Raw genomic sequence first — 22,267 nt, 5'->3', positions numbered from 1 at the left:
ATTTATCAAGAACCTATTGTGGCAGGGCATGGTGGCACACCCCTTTAAACCCAGCAGCCTGGAAGGCTGAAGCTGGGAGATCGTGAATTCAAAGCCAGCCTCAAAAATTTAGCGAGGCACTTAGCAACTCTGTGAGAACTTGTCTCTAAATAAAAAATACAAAATAAGGCTTAGATGGTTGAATGCCCCTGAGTTCAATCCCTGATTAAAAAATAATAAAAAATAAATAAATCCTGTTCTGCAGTAGCCACCATGCTAGGCATACATATGTGTAAAGAAGAGATACAAAAGAATTCTAGATAGGATGGCTCCAAAAAATGTCTAGTTCCAATACCATTCCCATACAGCAATGAGACAGTGTAAAAAGAGAAAACTAAAATGATACAGCCAGTCTCTGAATCAAGACAGAGACTTTTGGAACCCTTCTTGTAGGCACTGTGGTATCTACATTGAGAGAAACGAAATGGCACCCATTTCAGTTTATCTTTTTTTTTTTTTTCCTTCTAGGCAAACTCTGGTAAAATCTGTCTTTTCTAAGTGAGCAACATATATTTCTTTAAGAAGATAAAAGTAATTCATTATGAAGCTTTCTCTCTCTTTTTTTTTTTTTTTTTTTTTTTTTGGTATAAACATGCTGCCTTCTCAAGTTGTGTGTGTATGGCGGGGGTGTTTTCTGGTATGTTCAGTTTAGGTAATTTGAAAGGTTCCACCCTTTGTCTTAAATTAACTCTAAGACCCTGCCTTTTTTTCACTTTGTCTCTTCATTGGTCTTCAGACAAAAAAAAAAAAAAAAAAAGACTGATTAGACATTAGTATAAAGTAATGATAATATAGCAGAGAGAATCTTCTATAAACCGAAGCTTATTGTCTGCTAACAATTTGAATTATCTGTGAGACAAAGGAATTCCTCCAAGAGGATGCCTCCAAGAGGATGAGAGAACTCGGATTTACTGTGATGCAAGTGTAAGACTGTGTAGAACAAGCAGGAGATCTTAAAGGAGGGATGCCTTTTCTGGTATTTTCTGAATTCTTTTAACAGAGCTTATTTTAATGAGGGAATGAGGTGGCAGGTGGCAGGTGCCAAGTCAAAAGAGGAGCAAGGAAAAGGTACAGAGTTGTACATAGTTGGCTATTGCTACATCCAACACTCCTAGGATGTGAACATAGGTCAGAGCAATCCAAATATCATCTCTGGGATCCCCAGCACTTCTCTGGATTTTTTTAAATTTTAAACTTTACTAATTTGCTTTAACCAAGTTCTATGTGTCCAGAAGTTAAATGCATGCTTCGTGGTTATAAGGGGGAAAAAAAGGGACAGGGGTACAGTGCAGTGGAAGCCTGTGCTTATTAAAGCAGGCATGAGACCTGTAGTTCAATCACCAGTACTGCCAAACATGTGTACACACACACACACACACACACACACACACACATACTGGAACTTTAAGAAGAACCATAGTTTGCTGCAAGAGGGGTTAATCTTACCATTGTAATTGATCCATAGTTATATGCAGTGTTTCAGTTTTCCCCATTTGTGTTTTTTTATCCTCCTAACAATTGTTTTAGAAGCTAGATTACTGCTCTGCATTAGATTATAGCATGAAGCACCCGCTTTTTCTTGGATTTGCCTATCCTCAGTGTCATATTTTGTCTTCTCCCTCAGTTTCTGATTTTCCTTAGATTGCCTTGGTTTCTGCTTTCCTTCTTTCCTTCCTCATTATTTGTTGTGTGTGTCATAACATTTGTCATCTTTGTACTACTTGTGGCTGTTTTCCATTTCCAAGATCCCCTTTGCCATTTGCTTTCTGTTATTTCCTCATTATTCTCTTCTCTATACCTGTATGCCTTAGTTTCCTCATATGTTGAACTCTTTTTCTAGGGGTTAATGATGTAGGATTGACTCATGAATTAATCAAAGTGTTTCTTTTTAACTTTAATTTATTCTCAGGGTTTATTAGCAGAAAAACAAAAGCAAATCACAGTATATTCTTAAGCTTCAGTCAACTTTTGTTGAACTTATTTGGTTATTTGAGGTTTCACTAAAGAATGTAGCCTAGAAAAATAGCATGGTTGGGACATGCTTTCATGTCTGAGTATTGACACATGATGTAGTGGGAGCAAGAATGAAGCAGAGTCGCCATATGCAGTGATATAATCTAGGGATATGAGACAGTTTATGTGACTTTCAGCCTGTTTCACTTGCTAGTTATAACAGGAATGATAAAAACAACCTGTGATCATAAAGACTTCTGATTGTACTTTAAAGTCTTGAATATGGGAAAAAAAGCGATTGGAACTTAGTACATTAAAAAAAAAAAGGGTTATTTTGATAAGAGAAATACAGCCTCTACCCCATTTCCATGGTACTTGGTAGCTACTTGTGCTTCTTAAAAGGTTTCCCTGTGAAATACTTAGAAATGAAGTGTAAAGTTAAGACTAAATTATTTTATAGAATATTAAAGAATGAAGCAATGATCTGCTGAGTTTTAATTAGCTTTTATCTATCAAAATATTAGTTTACATGTATTAGTAGAGATGTTAGTATTAGACCCATATTATCTAAAATATGAACTTACAAGTTAAGAGTTTATTTGAAAAAGAAGTTGATCTATAAGGTGTTTAAATTTCTTGAATTATATTTCTTTTATAATTATTTCTTTATTTATTTAGCAGTATGTTGTCCTTAAAGACATCCTTTACTTTGCTTTTTCTCTTTCTTCCTTTTAGTGTTTAACTATCTATATCTATATATATATATATATATATATATATATATATATATATATATATATATAATATATAAAATAAAGTCACAAGTTATTAGCGTCAGTGAAGGAGTAGATAAAAATAAAATACGTAGGTTGGAGGTTTATCTCAGTAGTAGAGCACTTGCCTAATATGCATGAGGCCCTAGGTTTGATCCCAACTGCAAAATAAATAAATTGGAATCTCTTATTAGTATTTATTTGGGGATAATTTTTATAAAATCTGAGTTTGAAATACTTCTTGTTTCTGTGCAAATTTATGATTCAAACTGTTTGTTTGATACACTTTAGATCCAAATGGGAATGACTTGTTTTAGTTTCGAATTTGTACTGGAGAGTGAAAATATTTTATTGTTTTCAAAGACTTTCTAAACAACAACAAAAAATTCGGTAAGTAAGATCTGCTTATATGACTAATACTGTTATGTATTTGTGTTAGTCAGCTTTTCATCATTGTGACCAAAATACCTGGCAAGAACAACTTAGAGGAGGAGAAGTGAATTTGGGGCTCACTGTTTCAGAGATTTCATAGATCTGGTCTGTGGTGGACTCCATTGCGGTGGACTCCATTGCTCTGGGCTCAAGGTGAGGCAGAGCATCATGGTGGAAGGGCATGACGGAAGAAAGCTGCTCAGCACTTGGCAGCTAAGAAGCAGAGAAGAGAGTACTTGAGCATTTGCAGAAGAAACCAGGGACAAAAATATAATCCCCTAGGGCACAACCTTGGTGTCTTGCTTGCTCCAGCCACATCATTCCTGTAGCTTCACTTTGGACTGGAAGCAAAGAGAATAGCTTGCAGGATGGCCGGATTGTTACCAGAAAAACAAGAGGGAAAGGGAACCAAAAAGTTGCCAACCTACAGAGTCTCCAAGACCTTTTATGACCATGGAAAGTAGCTTTACCCCAACTTTCATGAAAGAGTTACAAATAATAATTGCTATCCAGTAGTCTATTCAGATTGTTAATCCATCAACTGGATTAATTCACTGCTGGGGTTACACCTCCCATAATCTAATGATTTCACCTCTGAAATTCCTGCATTACCACATGGACTTTTCAGGGTATACCTCGTATCTAAACCATAATAGTCTTTTTCTTACCCAGACTTATGTAAGCTTTCTCTGATGCCTGGTGATCTGAAGGATATCATTAAAATCTTGGGTTGTGTAAAATTCCTTGCTCTTCTATTTAAAGTTAGTCTTGATCAAAGGGACCAAGATTTAAGTTTTTAAAAGAAACTTTTAAAAAATAGAAACTCTTTTAGGGGGATTTGTGCAATATGCTCATTTGAACTTTTCAAATATATAACCAGAATCCAGAAATAAATGTGTATTATTAGACACAGATTTAATTGCCTTGGAAAATATATTACACTGAAGGGATATTCATTTTATGCTTTGAAGTTGGATTCAGCAAAAAATTTTTTTCTTGTGACCTAGTGAGATCTGTACATTATTATTATTAATTTGAATTGCAAGTTTTCTCTGGAACAACTCAAGGGTTTTGCCTTCAAATACAGGCACCAGGACCTTAAATCCTGATTCCTTCTGTTCACCTCCCTATTTGTTTTCATTTCCCCTCTTGAAAGGGGTGCAGAATCATTTATCACTGTGATAATAGACACCACGGATACTATTAGTCATGAATATAAATAAGATCCTCCCCCACCAAGAAATCTAATGAGAGATTCTATAAAATTTAGATGTAAAGAAGTTGAGATCATGGTACAAAGACTGAGAATCTTTCCTTTATTGGCTTTCTAAAATCTGAGTTCAGTTGTCCTGAACTCTGTTTCTAATTTTTTTTTTTTTTTTGTCAGTGTATTCTTATCAACAGTGACTGTTGTAGTTTGGATCTTAAGTGTCCCCAAAAGGCTTGTGTGCTGTGAGGCATGGTCCCCACCTTTGTGCTATTGGGAGGTAGTAGAACCTTTAAGAGATGGGCTAACAGGAGTTTTTCAGGTCATTGGGACGTATCCTTGAAAGGGTAGTGGGACCCCAGGCTTTTCCTCTTCCTCTTTTTTGCCCCCCAGTCATGAGGTGAGCAGTTTTACCACACTGTTGCCTTGATATGCTGTCTCATCAAAGGTTCAAAAGAAGCAGGGCCAATTGATCATGGACTAAAACCTCCAAAGCTGTGAGCCAAAATAAACCTTTTCTCTTTGTAAGTTAATTATCTCGGGTATTTTTTTTAATGACAGAGAGCTGGCTAATATAGTAATCATCATTACAAATATAATCAGACATTGTGAAAAACAATTGTTTCTAAAAATTGCACTTTGATGTAAATAAAAGGTACATTTTTAGCTTCATACAAGATTAGGGATTATTTTAGAGATTCGTGATAATTCTACTTGTTCTTGTAAGGGGATCTAAGCTTGATCCTTGAGGCTGGAAAAGACTCCTTGCAAAAGCCAGCAGGGTGTGGATGTGTATTACCAAAGCATTGCACTTGGCAGAAGAAGGAATGAATACTGTATTGCTTAATATCCCATAGGGATGGGAAGGAGGATGCATAATGTTCCTTCTTAGTGATTGAGAGCTGTGTAATGCATAAGGGAGTGTGACTTGAGAATAATAAATAGAGTACGTACTCAGGAATTCCTGATCACTGACTGAAATATACAGGAAAGCAAATACTGTTGAGTGACTCAACAAGGCAAATAACCTTAGAAACAACAAAGAACTTCCTTATTTTATTTCTGTGGCTCCTTGACATTTTTTTTCATCTTTCATTTTCTTGTATTATAAGGTATTGTCAATGACAGACCTTTGCAAAGTATAAATACTGAATATTATTAAATATTGTTAAATATTAATAAGCATTGTGATAAATGTCTCTTTTCTATTTAAGACAAAGATCATCTTGGTGATATACTGTATAACTCAGAACTCTGATTAAATGATCTCCATAGTAGATAAAGTTCTTTCTTGCTACCAATAATGGCATAAGATTATTTTTTGTTGTTATGTCTTTTTAATTTTGATACAGAATACATATCTATCTCTTTGCTGTTTTTACATTCAGTGCCTGAACCAATGCTTGTTACCCATATCACAGTAACTTTCATTAAGATTATGTTGTGAGTTTTTAATAGAGGAATATAGATATTTAAACTCACCTTATATATTTTTCATTTATGTTTTTTGTCAGAAATATTGCCATCCTAGGTTATTTGAGAAATGGTTAAAGTATGTTAACAAAGAAACCTGTGAAATTTTCCTCTCCAAAGTTGTTTAAAGTTGAGGATCCTTTAAATGATTTCTGGAGGCTTTATCTTGCCCTGGTTATAGCATTCGGAGTCTTTTGGGGATGCCCAAAAGACACATATCATAGTACATGAATGATGGCTTGATATGGTCATAAGAATAGCTGACTTGTCATGTTCATGCTTCACAACACTGGGGCATTGACAGATGGCCCTGAAACATCTACCATTCATAGGTGGTAATGTCAACTAGGACTTGCCTAGACTTTCAGTATTGGGGTTTACAGTGAAAATGCCAAAGATTCCCTGATCTTGAAGACCAGTCATTTTGATGGGTTTGTTTCTATGGTGTTTTGTTTTGTTTGAGACAGGATCTTACTATGTTGCCCAGGTTGGTTTTGAACTCTTAAGCTCAAGTGATCCTCCTGCCTCAGCCTCCCATGTAGCTGGGGCTGTTGACGTGCACCATCATGCCTGGTGCCATTTCAGTGTTTTTGAAGTAGCATTTCTCAAGTGGCATTTCTGACCTCCATAACATGGGCTGTTGACATGCACCATCATGCCTGGTGCCATTTCAGTGTTTTTGAAGTAGCATTTCTCAAGTGGCATTTCTGACCTCCATAACATGTTGCCCTTAAATATATTGAGATACCCTTTTGCTTTATGACACTTAATCCTAATTTCTAATGTATTCCATTTATAAATGAGTTCTTTCAGCCAGGCCTTTGTTTGGAGTCTTAACACTGCTATGTTGGGATATTTTAAAAGAGTTTTTAAAAAAGACTGAGGTAAAATATTCTACTGAAGTTCTCATATTCTTAAATTTTGATATAAATAAATATCCTTGCTCCTTTCCCATTTATTATTTCATTTCTTATCTTTTTACAGCCATCTCACAGAATTTTATTTCATATAAACAAATTTCTTAAGCTGGACCTAGCATGACATTTATAATTTTGAACTGTTTGAACTTCTCAATAACGAATGCATGTGTTTTCAACATATAAAACAACTCCCTCTGCATTCGTGAAATACCTTGCTCTATGTCTTCTTAGAGTTTTCTTCCTTGCCAAAAATAATACTACCACATATAAAAAAGAATAAATGAATAAAGGGGGATTTGAATTTTATTTCTTTTTTCCATACAACTTCATTTTACATCAGAGGAAGTGATGAGACACAGTATTACTTAGTCTAAGCCTTTAGCAATGATGACAGGTGTTTGTATGCAGATGACACATTTATTTTCCTCTAAAGTCTAACTTTTGGAAAATTAATTTACATGTATTTTTATTTCATGACATAAGGAAAGTAAATGTAACTTTTCCTATAAATATTCAAAGTTTAGCTTATGGAAATTTTGAGTTTACTAGTCATAACCTCTCTTTATATATGAATACCACATTCATTTAGATTCAGTTTAGTTTGGTAACAAAATACAACTAAAACCATTAAAAGATTGTTCTAATTAGATTAGAGTCAAAGCAGAGTGGTCTTCATTTTAGGAGTAGATCTTCTGCCAAAAGCTTCTATTGTAAAAGTAAAATATCACATTTTGAAATCCTATATTGCAAACCAAAAATATTTTGGAAACTTTCCAGAGCCTGTGAATGCATTGTGCTTTGTTTTTAAATCCTCATACATCACAGGATTATATTCTTATGTGATCTATCTATAATCTCACTATTTTGTTATGGCTGAGATGATTCAGGTCATTTTTTATATAAAGCTATCAAATCTGAGCCACATAACACTAAGCTTTTTGTGAAAGAAAGTTCACCTGAATTCTAGTATGAAACCTATAATAAAGTGACCTGCTTGAGTTAGTTTTCCCTTTTAAAACAAAGGTTTTGTTTTTAAGTACTTTTTTGGCTTGTGTAAGTGGGGGACTTTTATTTTTGCCTCTATTATAGTACTTTTAAGTTCTTTTTCTTTGCAGTAAAATGAAAGAATACCTCTTCCCCCAAATCTACTGATGTTCATACTTTTTGATTTAAAGTATGTACTACAGTTTCCAATCTGTTAAAAATTTTGATAGTTTATGATGAATTTTAAGTAAATTACATTCTACATGACAAAATACATTATTGACAAAATGCATGTAGTTTCCTAGTTTTTAATCTAATCAAGCAAAGGATATAGGGAATAAAAGCTAAGATTTCCAGATTCACTTGTTTCTAAGATGCTATTAAGGAAATCATATTGCTGCAATAAGATTAATTGGTTATTGAGTAGAAAGTTTGTAGGCTATTCTGTGTAAATGTCTCATTATGGGAGAAAACTTTTAAAATATTTTCATTCTTTAAAAATGTTTCTGCTAATGCCAAGGAAAATCCTGCCTAAGAGACAAAACAAAATAAAAACTGCCGAAGAATATGCTTGTATATTCATTTCTGAAATGACCTCTACTTCTTTAGGGATAAAAAGGTGAAAAGCCCTTGTCATTCCTTATTAATTTAGTAGTGGTTTAGTATTCATAATTTAAAATCAGAGAATATTGCAAAATAATGTTGTCATATTTAAAATATATTGAATTGTGGCTGTTGTTTTTTTCCTACAACCATAGTCAAAATGGTTCCTGGGGTCCATATGGAAAATAGTATTTTCTATATTGAATTTTATTTTGCAAACTACATTTCAGTACATTTATTCTGCTAAATAAAAGATATATGTGATAGTAACAAATTATAAAATGTCATTTATTCAATGAGCTTGTAAGTATAAGCATTTGACCTACATGGTATAATGTACTTTATATCACTTCCTGAGAAGTATGAAGATAATAGAGCCTGTGCCTTTAAGTGTAGATTAAGAAGCCAAAAGAGAAATTTAAGTGACTATTGATAAAAACTAAAAAATCCACATTTGCTAAGTACTGCAAGAAAGATCTTACAGTCATATGATGTAGAGTAGGACCAGAGAACTCTGGTTTAGATAATCAGGGAAGGCTTTGTGGAAGACATGTTATTTGCCATGTGCTAAAAGGAAAGGATGGGGTCGTGACAGTTGGAAATGTGATTAGAGGCCAGTGCTGGCCGGAAGAATGGTGTTAAGTATTTTGATTGTGTGTGAAGCTTGTTTGGAGTAAATTCTTTTTGCAAGGGCACTGAGTAGAAAGGGGAAGAGTGTAGGTAATGGAGGGTTTTGTGCACAGGCTAACACATTTAAACTTTGCTGGGGAGACATAGGGAAGCTGTTAATGTTTTCTGGACTGTGGAGCAACTTGATCAGGTCTGTCCCTTGTAATGATGAATCTAGAAGCTCCATGTTGCTTAGATTGGAAAGTTAGGAAACTATGCATAGGGTCACGTCTGTTAGAGTGTTGCAATAATTCAGGGAAAAATGAACTAAGAAGCAGAGGTAATGGAATGGAACGGATAGGTGTATGTAACAGTGGCTAGGTTTGGAGGAAGAAATGAACAAAGTTATACAGTGGTGTAAAGATCAAAGATGACTCCTGCTGTATCTCAGAATGCAGCATAGATCAGGTGTTTAATAAATAAATATTTAAGTGAAGATCATGGGCTCAAGTGCCTGAGAGAGTGGATAGAAACAGGAAAATCAACAAGTTGTTTGATGATAACTAGATTATTGAGTTTAAGCTACTAAAAGGACATATAACTGAAGTGTTCTTAGCAGAAGCTGCAGAATGGAATTCAGAAGTTGTGATGATGTAAGCAGGGAACAGCAGAGAGGATAAAGGACAAGATTGTTGAATATTGCACAAAGTTTCGAACAAGAGAATCTAAAAGATCTGCCTAAGAAAATGGAATAGAGATTAACAAAGATAATGGGAACTGAGTAGGAGAAAAGTATTACCAGCAGAATGGGAAATGAAGAAATGTAAAGAAAATGAGTATGGAAAAAGGACCTTTGAATTTCATTTTTGAAGGAAGAGTTTTATTAGATGGTGGGTAAGGAGATGGAGCAAGGCCTGCGTATTGTCTCGCAGTGAAAAGAAAGGAAAAGTAGCCGGAGAACTAGCAGACTGAGGAAAGGATTTTTTTTTTTTTTTAGACTGGAGGAAAACTGTACATTTTTTGTAAGTAAGTGAAGAAAGAGTTGACAGAGAGGAAAAGATGAAGATGGGCTTGGGGAAGGAGAACGAGACAGTAGAAGAACATGGTAGTCAGTGTCTAGAGCTGCACTGTCCAATAAATCTACTTGTAGTGATGGAAATATTCTCTGTCTGCACTGTCCAGTTCAATACCCATGAGCAACACATGTGACTGTTGAGTGCCTAAAATTCAATGCTGACTGCAACTGGGCACTAAAACTCTAGTTTTATTTAATGTGAATTAATCTAAAATTAAGTAGCTATATGTGGCTTGTGGCTGCCTTTTTGGGTAGCAAAAATCTAGAGTAGTTACATCTACCTAGGGTAAGTAGTTAATTTACCAAAGAGGGTCAGACATTGTGAAAACTAAGGGACAAGTTCCAGAAAAAGTTCAAGGTAGAGATGGTAGTGTTGAAGAAACTTATGATCAGATAGTTTCCTTCTTTACCACAAGATATATACTATTATTTTTCTGGGAGGTTTCAGGTAGGGAACTTGTGGGGGAAAAAAGTTTTTGGCAATATCTGTGGGGATTTCCAGTGGAGAATCTGTGGCAGATGAGATGAATGGTAGCAGTGTGGAGCGCCCTCCAGAGGTCAGAGTACGCACCTCACTCTGCTTCTTGGGGTTGGGAGGGTGAGGATAAATGGGGAGATAGGGAGAGCAATTTTAGGGGAAATCTTTGAAAGGCTGGAGTGCTGGTCAAGTAAATCAATACTCAGTAAGTAAAAAGGAGAAAAGACATGGATAAAGACTGGAGTTGGAGGTCATGATAAGGGTAAAGAGCCAATTCTTTAGGTGTCAGATTGTGGGAGATAAATAAGGCCATACAGTTTTCATTTTTAAGAATTGTATATTTGGGAGTCTGCAATCTGTATACGGGGTAAAAATGGGAGTTCATAACCCACTTAAATCAAAGTGTGAAATATGATATATCAAGAACTATGTAATGTTTTGAACAACCAACAATAAAAATTAAAAAAAATAATTGTATATTTGGTATGTCAAAATATATTCTACTGTCATGTATAACTAAAAATAACAACTTTTTAAACGTTAAAAAAGGGTAGAGAGATAAGATGGGAGGGGAGGGGAGGGGGGATAGTAGAGGATAGGAAAGGTAGCAGATTACAACAGTCACTAATATGGCAATATGTAAAACGTGGATGTGTAACCGATGTGATTATGCAATCTGTATACGGGGTAAAAATGGGAGTTCATAACCCACTTGAATCAAATGTATGAAATATGATATGTCAAGAGCTTTGTAATGTTTTGAACAACCAATAATAAAAAGAAACAACAAAAAAGAGTGGTATATTCTGGAGGTAGAAATTTCAATGGGAAATGGGAAAGAAAGAAGCAATAAGATTAAGAATGGTCAGTTGTCAGATGAGAGGCATATATAAGATTGATGCACACATTTCTAAATTCGGGGGAAGAAATTTAGCACACCATGATTATTTTGGTTTTGTTCCAGTTAATTTGCAGTATGGTATTTGCTCCAAATTTGTTAACTTTGAATATGTAGTTTTTTCTTAACCCAAATTTGAAAAGTAAGACTTGGATTTATTTTATATATTTGTAGTGACATCCAAATTCATAAAAACTGAATGCAGAGCCTGTGAGATCATATTTTCTAGTGTTTGGATTTTGTAGATAGGAGCATGTAACCTCTGAATTAAGTGACTAATTCTAGTTTATATAGCCAGTTGAGTGGTAGAGCTGAGATTGGATTCCCTGTTCTAGGCTATGAGTTGAACATCATCATGTTCCGGTCTGAGGCGTCCAAGGGTAGGTATCCAATCATATGTTACTCAGAAACATTAAAATGCAATATAAAATAGTGTTTGTAGAACTTTCCTACGATTGGTTTTTCTGAACTCATACGTCCAATAACTGAACTATTGACTTAACCCTACTGAAAGAAGAAAATCATGCTGAGCCATTTATCTACTGTCTACTTTAGACTATAATTTATTTGTTCATAACTGTTTTGACATTTAACATGAAGAAAATAGACAACAGACAGAACTTCTAAATGTTAATAACCCTAACAAAATCTGGAATTGAATTTTGGGCTAGGTTCAGCTGGGAAATAGTTTGTTAATCAGCAGCTGTTTTTGTACTTTTTAAAAAGTACCAAATGTGTCTTTCCTACCAACTCTTATTCCCTTCTCCCTACCCCTTACCCTTTGTCTCTCTGATAATGAAGACATATACCTAAGTTAAACAATCTGAGAAGGAAAAAAACAACAACAACAGTGTTTTCAGAAAATTTTAGAACCTTGTAAGCTCACTCACACTCTTCTTTTTACTCTGCCTAGTATACTGAGAGACATGTTGAAGTGATTAGAAATAAACATGATTATTTATGAAGTAATAATGTATGCCATGTAAAAATACTAGAAGTTTACTTTAAATTGTCTATTTTTACATGGACCTCATGTTTCAAATCAAGTTATTATATGCACAAATCAGTAACTTTGCTAAAAATGTAAATAAGGATTTAGAAGTTTATGAGGTAGATAGTTCAGGTCTTTCCTTTCTGTGATACCTTAACTAATTAAGGAGTTTCCTCTAGTAATTTATGGAATCAACAACTCTGGAATCTTTGTGTTTCTTTTAAGGGCAAACACAATTAAACAGGATAGCTGCTTTTCCACACTCAACCAGAGTACCGTTGAGATGACCAGAGAACATTAAAATACCTTCATTTTCATCTTAATTCTTTTTTTTTTTTTTTTAAAGAGAGAGCGAGAGAGAGACAGAGAGGGAGAGAGAGAGAGAATCTCAATATTTATTTATTTTTTTAGTTCTTGGCGGACACAACATCTTTGTTTGTATGTGGTGCTGAGGATTGAACCCGGGCCGCACGCATGCCAGGCAAGCGCACCACCGCTTGAGCCACATCCCCAGCCCCCATCTTAATTCTTTAATTCCTTTTTGTCTTGGGGATTTTTAGATCTTATAGCATTTGGCATATGTATGACATGAAATCACCACACTCTTAAGTTTTCAGGGACTGACATCATTACATTTTTACTCCAGTAAATAAATTTTCTTTTTATTCCCTCCCACTCCTTTTTTCTTCTCTAAGACTGGCTCTGTTTTAGGTATAGTTAGGAGATTAAGAAATGAAAATTACTTTTTTTTTTACCTTTGAGAAACTCAGACATGATTTTTAATACAGCATTCTAAAAATGCAGTACAGTGTCATCTGAGGATTTCCTAGAAAAGCAAATTCCTAAACCTCACCCCACACCTTCAGCATCAAAATTGGGAGTGATGGAACCCAGTAATCAGTGTTTCTGTGGCCCTTCTGGGAATTATTATGAATGCTCAAGTTGAGAGCCACTGGTTGAATGCTTAGAGCTTCAAACCTTTTTATTTTTTTTTTATTGAGCTATAATTTACATACCCCAAATTAAAAATGTACATTTTAAAATATACATTCTATTCAGCAGTTTTTAGTGTATTCACAAGATTATGCAACCATCACCACCATCTAATTCTGGAACCTTTTTGTTAGTCCAAAAGAAACAGCATACCTATTAGCAGTCACTCTGCATCCTCTGTTCCTACCCCCAGCTTCTGGCAACTACTAATATACTTTTTGTCTTAATGAATTTGCCTGTTCTGCATATTTTATATAAATGGAATCATGCAATATGGGGCCTTTTGTTTCTGGCTCTCAGGATAATGTTTTTAGGGTTCATCCATTTTGTAACATGTATCAGTGCTTCATTTTCATGGCTGAATAGTAAGTATTGCATTGTACAAATATACCAAATTTTGTTAATTAATTGATGAGTTGATGGATACTTATGTTGTTTCTACTTTGTGGCTGTTGTAAATCTGCTGTGAACGTTTATGTGCAAGTTTTTGTATGAACATGTGTTTTCAATTCTCTTGAGTATGTAGACTCAATTTTCACTATTTGTTACATCCACAAAGTCACTGCAAACACTGAATTAATTAATACAGAATCATTTCTTCTAGGACAAATACAAGATTAGATTCCTGTGAGCCTCTGGTCATATTTTCATCAATTGATTAATATATAATATTGCCTTTTGTGTGATTTGGTTTAAAGACACCCTATCTTGTAAATATTGTTGATTCATTAACATTGAACCCAATATTTAACAGCACTATAACTGATGCCTGAACAAAGTTTATTTTGCATTTTCCTCTGAAAGGCACATCACAGCCTTCTTGCATTTAGAAACACTAAGGCAGCGCTTCAGCACTATGCTTGGGGGCCATTTAAGAGCAATTGAAATCACCACCAAAAAGCACAAAAAATATAGAGGTTCAGGGTTTAGCTCAGTAGCTGAAACTTGTATAATGTGCGGGGCCCTGGGTTCCTTACCCAGCACTGCTACGAAAACAACAACAAAAAGATGCAAAAAGTGAAAAAACGTGATGCTAAATTGACCAGAAAAGGGGACCTTGTTTACTATATGAGAGCCAAATAAGAAAGTGTTGTGTTGTTTGACCTCCAATGGGAATATGTGCATCTAGCAACTTAAATTTTTTATTACTCTGCACATTATATTTTCAAAATAAGTGTGAAAAATCCCAAATATTTTAGGATTACAAGTAAATTATAGGGCAAATTTGCAAAAATGAAATCTGCAAATAATGAGGATCAATGTACCTAGTAGTAGTATGGTATCAACCATATCTAGTATGCTAATTCTGTGTTAAATCTTTTATACCCTTATTTTATTTATTTATTTTTTTGTAGTGCTGAGGATAGAACCCTTGCACATGCTAGGTGAGCACTAAATAAATTTTTGAGTTTTTCACAGTGGCTACATAGCATTTTACATTAGCACCAGCAGTGTATAAGGGCTCCAGTTTCTGTATATCCTTGACAGCACTTTTTTTTTTTAATTTTGTTTTTGTTTTTCCTTCATTATGGCCATACTTAGGGGTGTGAATTGGTAACTCATTGGGATTTTGATTTGTGTTTTCTTAAATCACTCAGGATGTTGAGCATCTTTTCATAGGCCTATTTGTCACTTGCATACCTTTGGAGAAATGCCTGTTCAAAAATTTGTCTCTTAAATTAGATTTAGTGTTGAGTTGTAGGAAGATTTTTTTTAAACATATTCTGGATATTAGATACTTTAATATATGATTTGAAAATATTTTCTCTCATTCTGTGATTTTTTCCCACTTTTTTGGTAATGTTTTTTGATATAAATGTTTATTTTGATGAAGTTTTATTTTATCTCATTTTCCTTTGTGCTTTTGACGTTTTTGAAAGCGCAGTCTTTATATAATTAACTAGTCAGTGCTAAGAGAATTGTTCACACATTTTATTATTAAAGTCATGAAGAAGTTTGGTGTGGTGTGATGGCACAAACCTATAATCACTGCTATTCAGAAGGCTGAAGCAAGAGAATCACAAATTTGAGGCCAGCCTGACCTTGTTTCAAAAATAAAACTTAAAAAAGAACTTGCTTTGCATACTAGAAACCCTGGGTTTAATCCCAGTACCACAGGGGAAAAAGGAAAAAAGTCATGAAAAGTTAGATTTCATGGTTTTAATAAATTATCACTTATTTGCTAAGGGATGCCTCTTGTAAAGCATTTGTTTGTAGGTATTTATGAGGTTTTTATGTTGTAATTATAGAATCTTAAATACTGGCATCATCAGGACCATCCATTTATAAAAAGTGTGTTGGATCCATTTAACAAACTGCTGTTTTTGTTTAGGATAATTGAGGAAAAACACTTACAACTGCTTCGACTAATACTTTCCTCTTTAAAAAAGAACACTCTGGTTCTTCTTTTAAAAGTATGAACTTTCTATCCCAAAAGTAGAGTCTCAAGAGCCATTTGTGAAAGAACACAAGAATCCCCGGAACTTGGAAATAAACACGGATTGGTGTTTATTTGTGTTAGTTTAAATGTAGTAGCCCTATGTGTCAGAAAACTGAATCTGTAACACTTAAGTTAGGCTAAGCAAGCAAATAATATCAGCTAATGTGGCTTTAATCTACTAAGTAACTTTAAATCCAAAAGATCAAAGGAAGTTATAACTAAAAACAGTCCTTGGTGCTATTTCCCTGTAGAAGCAGGAAAAGGCTAGAAATTACATGTCACCTTCATATCCTGGCTTGCTGACCTTGTGCTCAGATCAAGTCCCTCTGTATGCCAGCTGTTACCATTATTAAGACCTTGCCCCGAGGGGTTAAGTAGAAGAAAAACTCTCCTGTCCTATAGGCTAGCAAACACCAAAAGTTCCAGCCCCTAACATGCCTAATTCAAAGCAATCTGCATGTGCTGTCATTCAGTCTGTCCCGCCGCTCTGTGGAGCTGCTCCTGCCAACTCCTTGCTTTCTGTTATGCTCTGTTCCTGCAGCCAGTTACAGCTGTGGCTACTGCAGTCGTTTGCAGACCAAACGGAGCCAGAGAAGTTTCCTCTTGTAACAGAAAGGTAGTATATTTATTCTTGCTTCAGTGTGTGTGCATTTGTTATTTTGGAAGAATTTATTTTAAAACTGAACTTAGTTTCGAGGGTTGTATTTAAAATTCCAGCTCACTGTTTCATCAATGTAAACTTTGAACGGCATTTTAATGCATTAAAATCTTTCAAAGTTTATCTGAATTTATAGTCTAGCACAGTAAGATAAGGTCAGCTATTTCTTAAGTTTATTAAAATGTGGTGCTTGCTTTAGAAAGTTGGAAGTAAACCTAAGATTTCAAGTACTATGTGTTTCATATTTTGAGATTCTTGTTAAATAACTACAATCTAAATCAGAAAATTTTGCAAATATGTGTCTCTATGATGACCAGTCGATAGAAAAAAAATAGCTTTAATCACTTTGTGAATTGAATATTTTAAGAAAGTAGCAATTTAGCATCTTCCAACCTATAAAGAGAGAAGTTTGGTGAAGATACCTACTTACTTGGGAGCTAAGTTTCAACAGCAGGTTTAATTCTTATCAGTGTTCATTTCAAACACAGCTTGGTGCACACCCTCATGCTGTATTTGAGTTGATTAAATGTTTCTTGCATTGCATGCATTTTACTTGTAATGATGATAGCCACATCATGATTGGATTTACCACTTCAGTGCAAGTTGGAATGTAGTTGCTATATTGACTTTTGTTTAAAATGAGAATGGATACATTTATATGTTACTGGTAGAACAATTTAAAGGACTTCAACTTGCAAAATGTTTTATGTCTGCTTGTGAAATGTGAATTAAAAAACGTAAACAGAAAAATTCACTGAAAATCAAAGTATTTCATCCTGATTACTGATTGACCAGAAATGCCTTTCCTAATGATAGTACAAGAAATAACGACCATGCTTTACAATTTGCTAAAAATTTAACATTTACTATGTTCCTGTTGAAAGAAGAATGAACTATGCTCTTTTTGCCCATAAGAGGATTATTGTACATCATAGTATTTATAATTAAGAAGACTCCAGGGCTCTTTGATGGCTGGGAAATGACTAAACTAGGTAAATAAGCTCAAACTAATGAATGTTGTACTAGTGGGCAGAGGTTTACTATTTCCCATGGTTCAAGTGTCTCCTGACATATTTCTGCCTTTTAAAATGTTAAAAACAGTTTTTTGCATGATATTTTTTAGTTTTTAGTTTTTGCATCTCTGGTAGACTATCCTAGAATGTTTTCATTGCCAAAATATTGAATCTTGTAATATTTTATGGATTATACTTCATTTGGAACTTTTTGCTTTAATATAGAAAAATAAGGGCAGAATATTTTTATGTATCTTCCATTCTTCATATAACTTACATCATAGACCTGAATTTCAGAATTGTGAACATGAACTATTTGCATTGATTATGAAAACTATATGTTTAAATATCTGAACTGATTGACCTACAAAGCAGTTTAGAAAATACATGTTAACCTTGCCTCAGTCTAAAAGATAATTTGTCTTATGAAATTGATTCATCCAACATTTAGCTTTAATCCCACCTGTGTTTGTCACTTATATTGAACCAATTGAGCAACTCTTGGGAAATCTCCTTTCAGAGTTTATTACTATGCCCCAGTTCTTTACCTTCCACCTAACTGCTTTGGGTTCTGGGATTGGATCTGAGCATTCTCACTGCATGATTCTTTATATTGTGGATGATGTGATGGACAACCTTCACCTACAGAAGATAAGAACATTTTCCAATTTTTTTTTTTTAATGTAGTTCCTGATCACATCCTAACATGAAATAAAACTGAATTGTTTAGGATCAAGACACATGAACAGCTTAGCCTATCAGCTTTTGGTGGTGGTGGTGGGGGGGAACCACCAAAAAACAAATAAGCAAAGAAAAAAATGTACATATAAAACAAAGTAACTGAAGGCTAAAAAAGCTACCCTTGGTGAATAGAGTGGCTCTTTGTTCTCTCCATCCCAGTTTCTATTCTCTTATTTTAATCACTGTTATATAGGCTCACATTTAGATATCAAGAAAACTATTCACAAGAAACATAGTAGTTGCTTCTTATGAGATTGCTAAATGTTTACCTACTTAACTGAAAAGTATGACTTAATTACCTTTGTAAGCAAACAAGAATCCCATATCAACAGTTCATGCAATTATAATTCATCTGAAACATCCAAGAAAGCATACAGCACAATTCACAGACATTTTGTAGTGATTATTTAAGTAAGGGATAGGAAAAGATTTGTGAAAATTGCATCCAGGCTTTTACTAAAAAGTTAATTTATTGGTTCAATTCAAGTAAGAGACAAATCTTTACAAATTTGATGTTTTTCTAAGCTTAAAACAAATCCGAGTCCTTCAAATAAAAGGATGTTTTTAGTTGTGTTTCATGCGAATACCTTAAGTGATGTTGCCTAAGTTGCTCTGTAGACTAAAGGATACCCTTGAGACATTATTTGCTGGACTCTGCAGGGAAGAACCCATTCGGGAAGCTGCTCTAGGAGATTTGATTTGCTACTTTTCAAACTTCACAAAACAGCAGGGAGTGAGGCCTGGTATCAGATACTTAACATTTGTGGGAAAAGTTTAGATAATTCTAAGTGTAGTATTAAAACAAAACACATTACCATCTAAATCAAACAACTTTTAAGAGCTTTTTTGTGATTGATCTCAGTTTTGGGCTTTATGAAAGACATTTTTGAAATTCTCTCACATTCTTTATCTTCACAATATGTGGGAGGAAAATGTTCTTGGTTTGATTTACCTCAGTGATGGTTTTTTCCTTTGAGCTGCAAGTTTTGAGGTTGTTAGATGTGTGAAGTATTAAACATCATGGTGTCTTTAGATATGCTTGTGATCTGTTGCAAAAAATTAGTTAAGCTCAGAAATATGATCCTTTTTCTACCGGGAAGAGAGGTATATAGTGATACAGATAAATTCCTCACTTGTAAAGCTGCCGGTTTTGTGATTTTAGTAAGGGTAAACTGGATTGAGATGAAATCTTATGACCTAAAGACAGACTTACATCTTGATGGTCTTGTTAACTACCAAAACATCTTGGAATTCTTCTTTGTCAGGGATGTGAAGCTAGAGAATAGACCTGTCATCTGAAGACTGTTTTACTTTAGTTTAAAAGTTTAAAATGCTTAAAATGTAACCAGAAATCTTTTTCCCCCTTCCTGACATGAAACTTGAGGGAGTGTGCTCTTCTATTAGAGGAGTTTGAGGCTTCATTTTAAAAACTGACCAGAGGTTAGGGACATACTTTTGCTTGAGTGATAAACAAACTCCTTAGTCAAATTAACTATTTCCTAAACGTTGGAAAGATCTGCAAGAAATTGAGGTTATGTGGCAGCTTATGTCTCATCATTCCATGTGAATTCTGCACAGCTATCTTGCTTACGAAGCCTTTCCCCTTACTACATCCTTGTCCTTACCCTTCCAACATAAGAAGTTGGTTAACCAAGAAAACAACAGGAGATAGCTTCAGTGTTATAAACCACATGTAACATGGAATACCAAATCCAAAATTTTTTAAATAGGCAGCAGTATTGCATTTCAAGCAATATTGTCTGAATGCTGACTATTTTGAGTGAGTTATAAATTGATGAGGATTAATTATATAAAGTATAAATCAGTGATTCTCAGCCTTGGCTGCATATTAAAGTCATCTAGGGATCTGTTTACGAAATTAGTTAAACTCAGAAAAATTCTTAAAAAATACTTATGTCCAAATCACTACAATATGAATTAAGTAAGAACATCTGGCTAGGGCCCTGTATCTGTAAAACTTAATATACATATGTATATTTTTATACATTATAAAACTATAATTTTATATAATACATATCACAATATAGAATATAATATTGTATATAATACATAAAATATATATGTAAAGATATATAATCTACATCCAAAGTGATTCTAATGTGAAGCTAGGGTTGAGACTGATGTAATAAATCTGAGATTTTGTGAATATTTGTTGTATTTATTGCATTCCCTTAAAGACTAGTAGCAGATTCTAAATAAATTTCTTGGTTCTTGATTAGATGATTACTTATAGAATTCTTCTATAAGTAATTTTTCTAGAATTTTTTAAATGACCATAGTTTGACATTTCTGAGTATAGACAGCTTTAGTTTTACTTTATGTATTCTTGGTTATACAAATTGGTATCATTCTCCAGACATTGGATTCAAAAATAATTAATGCAGCTAAATAGAATTTAAATTCATCTGAAATACAAACTCAGATATTCCACCCCCTCTCTCTTCTCATTGATGCTTATGGATACAACACTAGTGTGGGGAGAATTGAATGATAATTTCTGTAGATGAACTTGGGAAAGGAATCTCTGAGAATTGCTCTAATTGCAGTGCTCTTGAAATACATATTTAGGAAGTTAAGTGTTTATGCTAAATATATATGCTATTGACATTATTCCAGATTGGAAAAGACAGACTTTCTATTAGACCTATATGTAACTTCCCACAGGGGACTAGTAGAAAAAAGTACATTAGACATAAAACAAGAAACATGAGATTGATATTTCTATAGCCCTAAAATTCTTTATATTTAGCACATGTATAAATTTCTGCTTTGATAACCCAACTAATTCAATGTTTTCATATTTGCTATTCTACATGTGTTATAATATCTTTCTAAGGTTATTTTACTTTTATAACTTTTGTTGTAAATATGGGTTAGAGATTTTGACTGGCAATTTAATTTTTCTTCTGAATCATTAAGCTGTTTGTAAATTCCAGGAACAGTTTTTTTTTTCATAAAAAGTGAAACATGTAACATTTGCAGTTTATTCTCTTTGATGCCTTTATCATTTTATATATATGATATATAAAAATATATATAAATATATAAAAAATATATAAATATATATATACAATGTCTATAATCATATTTTTCAAAATTATAGAAAAGCATATTTAATTTTCAAAGGTTGTGCTTGTTATTACAAATTGAGACTATCTGATTATAAAGAATTATGATCCTTCACTTTCAGAATTCCTAGATCTTGGTGTGGGGAAAAGCATACTAGTATTCTTAAGAAATGTAGGGTTAGTGGTTTGGATCTCCAAAATCATAATGTTCTTTCTTTGGAAAATGCCCTCTAATTTATTACAACTTATGCTTATGGGGGATAATAGTATAATATTTTATTTTTGAATAGTTCTTTTCAATGTATAAAATGTTTATAAATGATTAGGTAAAGATATTTATAAGTGTTCTTATTGAAGGAGAATTTAATGGTAAAAAGTTCATGAACTCAAAGAAAAATAAAATTTAATTTGTCTCAGAAGGGAAGAAGATTATATTTCCCTATTTAAAACCATCCTTTTAGTTCAAGGGCCTGTTTCTTTGATTAAAGATAAATATTTTTCTGTCAGGTCTGTAGATTATATTATTTTGAAAAGTTCAGATACTTCATGACAACAGTGATCAATCCATTGCCTTGCTTTGTCAAGTTTGCATAACAATACATGGATGAATAGCACCTCCTTAATTTAATGAAAGATGTCTCTGATACTCTTGAATGTGGAATTGTAACTTTTTAAAACTATCCTGGGAAATACTGAATTCAGAGGCTATTTTTCACATGGGCCTCAGACAGAGTTTTATATCAGTAGTCTCTAGTGATCCTATAAACACCAGTTGAACTTGGCTTTACCCTGAGGTAATACCATCTTGAGGTAGTGGAAAAGCTTACCTTTAGAAAAGTAAAGCCGGCCTGGGATTGAATCCCAATCACGTGATTTGGATAAATTACTTTAATATTTT

The 22,267-nt window shown here is 33.8% G+C and overlaps 1 protein-coding gene across 7 annotated transcripts in view; it reads left to right on the top strand.

Moving 5' to 3' along the window:
* Disp1 (dispatched RND transporter family member 1) overlaps positions 1 to 22,267 on the top strand; it is a 203,362-nt gene that overhangs the window by 118,260 nt on the left and 62,835 nt on the right. The window contains exon 1 of one of the 7 annotated variants that reach the window (XM_076831383.1): positions 16,419 to 16,484. The exons of the other annotated variants lie outside the window; for them this stretch is intronic. The gene's annotated coding sequence lies outside the window, so the exon portion shown is untranslated. Of the gene's footprint in view, positions 1 to 16,418; positions 16,485 to 22,267 lie in introns of those variants that run through there. 7 annotated transcript variants of the gene reach the window in all.

This window comes from Callospermophilus lateralis, chromosome 13 (genome assembly GCF_048772815.1).
Source record: "Callospermophilus lateralis isolate mCalLat2 chromosome 13, mCalLat2.hap1, whole genome shotgun sequence".
NCBI lineage: Eukaryota > Metazoa > Chordata > Mammalia > Rodentia > Sciuridae > Callospermophilus > Callospermophilus lateralis.
This window is presented reverse-complemented; position numbering and strand designations above follow the sequence as displayed.